The sequence below is a fragment of the Moschus berezovskii genome, chromosome 25, assembly GCF_049115385.1.
Source record: "Moschus berezovskii isolate FMDL1 chromosome 25, NW_MosBer_1.0, whole genome shotgun sequence".
NCBI classification, from domain to species: Eukaryota; Metazoa; Chordata; class Mammalia; order Artiodactyla; family Moschidae; genus Moschus; species Moschus berezovskii.
In genome coordinates this window covers 21,509,795-21,513,032 of record NC_142484.1, presented here as the reverse complement: position 1 = coordinate 21,513,032, position 3,238 = coordinate 21,509,795, and the positions used below count along the sequence as shown (strand labels likewise).

The 3,238-nt window shown below is 42.0% G+C and overlaps 1 pseudogene; it reads right to left on the bottom strand.

The window, feature by feature from the left end:
* Positions 1 to 318: 318 nt before the first annotated feature.
* On the bottom strand, positions 319 to 2,391 carry LOC129548351 (olfactory receptor 8B3-like; annotated as a pseudogene).
* Positions 2,392 to 3,238: the final 847 nt, after the last annotated feature.

Below are 3,238 nucleotides of genomic sequence, written 5' to 3'. Positions count from 1 at the left end.
TAATTTGATCACTGGAGACCAATTTCCTTTTCAGTAAAATCTGAAAGTGTGAAATGACAATAAAAATAACAGAGATACTACATTTTTAATTTAAAATTACTATTAAGAAGGAAAACTGCAGCAGATCTCATGCAAATGATTCGGGGAAAAGAACTATGAGACAGAAAAACCAGAAATAAATTATTGAGGGAAGGCTCAAATATTCTTTAATTCATGTTTTTTAAAAAAGAGAGAAATAAGTTTCTAACTACAAATATTTAAATAAACACAGAATCTCCTTGTCTTATAACTACATGCACAGACAGATAATGTCTCCGATCAAAACTTCACCATTCTCAGGGTTTTTCTCAGAGCAAGTTTAACATCTTTGTTTCTTAAGCTGTAAATTAAGGAGTTCATCATGGGAACCACACTGGTATAAAAGACAGAAGAGACTTTTCCCTTATTCATGGGCATAGAAGATGGTTTGAGGTATACAAATGCACTTGATCCAAAGAACAGAGAAACAGTAATGATGTGGGAACTGCAGTAACTGAAGTCTTTAGACCTGCCCTCTGTGCACTTGATGTGAAGGATGTTGGAGAGAATGAGGCCATAAGAGACAGGATGGTGATACTGGGCACAATGATGTTGATTCCTGACACGATGATAATTTCCAGCTCAAGGATGTAGGTACTTGTGCAGGAGAGCTGGAGCACAGGGCAGGTGTCACACAAATAATGGTTGATAGTGTTTGCATCACAGAAGGTCAGTCTCAGCACGTATCCAGTGTGAACAATGGCATCAGAAAATGCCATCAAGTAGGAATCAAGCGTAAGGCTGGAACACACTTTAAGGGATATGGCAATGTTATACAACAGTGGGTTACAGATGGCTGCATAGTCATCATAGGCCATTGATGTCAACACACAGCATTCAGAAATACCAAAAAGTGAAGAAATAAAGCTGAGTCATGCACCCCATTTAGGTCAAATTGCCAACATCCGCTGGATCATGGAGAAAGCAAGAGAGTTTCAGAAAAACATCTATTTCTGCTTCATTGACTATGCCAAAGCCTTTGACTCTGTAGATCACAATAAACTGTGGAACATTCTGAAAGAGATGGGAATCCCAGACCACCTGACCTGCCTCTTGAGAAACCTGTATGCAGGTCAGGAAGCAACAGTCAGAACTGTACATGGAACAACAGACTGGTTCCAAATAGGAAAAGGTGTACGTCAAGGTTGTATATTGTCACCTTGCTTATTTAACTGATATGCAGAGTACATCATGAGGAACGCTGGGCTGGAAGAAGCACAAGCTGGAATCAAGATTGCTGGGAGAAATATCAATAACCTCAGATATGCAGATAACACTACCCTTATGGCAGAAAGTGAAGAGGAACTCAAAAACCTCTTGATGAAAGTGAAAGAGGAGAGTGAAAAGGTTGGCTTGAAGCTCAACATTCAGAAAACAAAGATCATGGCATCTGGTCCCATCACTTCATGGGAAATAGATGGAAAAACAGTGGAAACAGTGTCAGACTTTATTTTTGGGGGCTCCAAAATCACTGCAGATGCTGATTGCAGCCATGAAATTAAAAGACGCTTACTCCTTGGAAGGAAAGTTATGACCAACCTTGATAGTATATTAAAAAGCAGAGACATTACTTTGCCAACCAAGGTCCGTCTAGTCAAGGCAATGGTTTTTCCCGTGGTCATGTATGGATGTGAGAGTTGGACTGAAGAAAGCTGAGCACCGAAGAATTGATGCTTTTGAACTGTGGTGTTGGAGAAGACTCTTGAGAGTCCCTTATACTGCAAGGAGATCCAACCAGTCCATTCTAAAGGAGATCAATCCTGGGTGTTCATTGGAATGATTGATGCTAAAGCTGAAACTGCAATACTTTGGCCACCTCATGCGACAAGTTGACTCACTGGAAAAGACTCTGATGCTGGGAAAGGTTGGGGGCGGGAGGAGAAGGGGACGACAGAGAATGAGATGGCTGGATGGCATCACCGACTCTGTGGACATGAGTTTGAGTGTACTCTGGGAGTTGGTGATGGACAGGGAGTCCTGGCGTGCTGTGATTCATGGGGTCGCGGAGAGTCGGACACGACTGAGCAACTGAACTGAACTGAACTTCTTCTTTAATATGATGTTGATCAGCATTTTATGTGTAAAAACAGAAGAATAACAGAGATCTATGAAGGACAAACTAAAGAAGAAAAAGAACATAGGGATGTGCAGGTGTGAACTCAGCCCAATTAGGATGATCAAGCTCAAATTTCCCATTGCAGTGACCATATACATTACTAGAAACAGGAAAAACAGGGGGAGTTGAAAAACTGATTGGTCTGTTAATCCCATTAAAATGAACTGAGTCATGAAAGAGTCATTCCCTGGAACCATTCTTCTCTAAGGGGGTCTGTGAAAACAGGGAGAAGGCTTACATAGAGGAAAAAGTATTTCTCACATCTCCTCACATAAGTGACATATGCACTGGGAATGACAGTGGGTAGCCCAAACTGAACCCATAGACTTTACTTACCATTACTATGGAAATGAATGGCAAAAATTTCCCTTATAAACACTTTGAAAATTAAGTAGCATAAAGCATCAAAATTTAGCCTTTTATCCAAAAAGATAATGGTGACTCAGGGGTAAAGAATTCGCCTGCAATGCAGGAGACACAGGAGAGGCAGGTGTGATCCGTGGGTCAGGAAGATCCCCTGGAGAAGGGAATGGCAACCCACTACAGTATTCTTGCCTGGAGAATCCTATGGACAGAGGAGTCTGGCGGGCTACTGTCCACAGGGCTGCAAAGAGTCGGAAATGGCTGAGCAACTGAACAACAAAGGAAAACAAGTGTGAACGAGGACAGTTTCCCTTCTCTCATCTCACCATTATTTCATTCACTTGGACCCTCTCCTCACCTCTCCTCTTCTTTTGGCAGCAACCCCAAAAGCCTGGTTTTTGCCTCTAGTGTACATAATTCAATACAGGGTAGGAACCAAGAATATTGCTTCCAATTTATTTTTTTTTTTAAGAGAAGAGGAACTAAAGACTAGAACAGCTTAAGCTATTCCATATCAGTTCAGTCGCTCAGTCATGTCTGACTCTTTGCAACCCCATGGACTGCAGCACGCCAAGCCTCCCTGTCCATCACCAATTCCCAGAGCCTACTCAAACTCATGCCCATCAAGTCGGTGATGCCATCCAGCCATCTCATTCTCTGTTGTCCCCTTCTACTCCCACC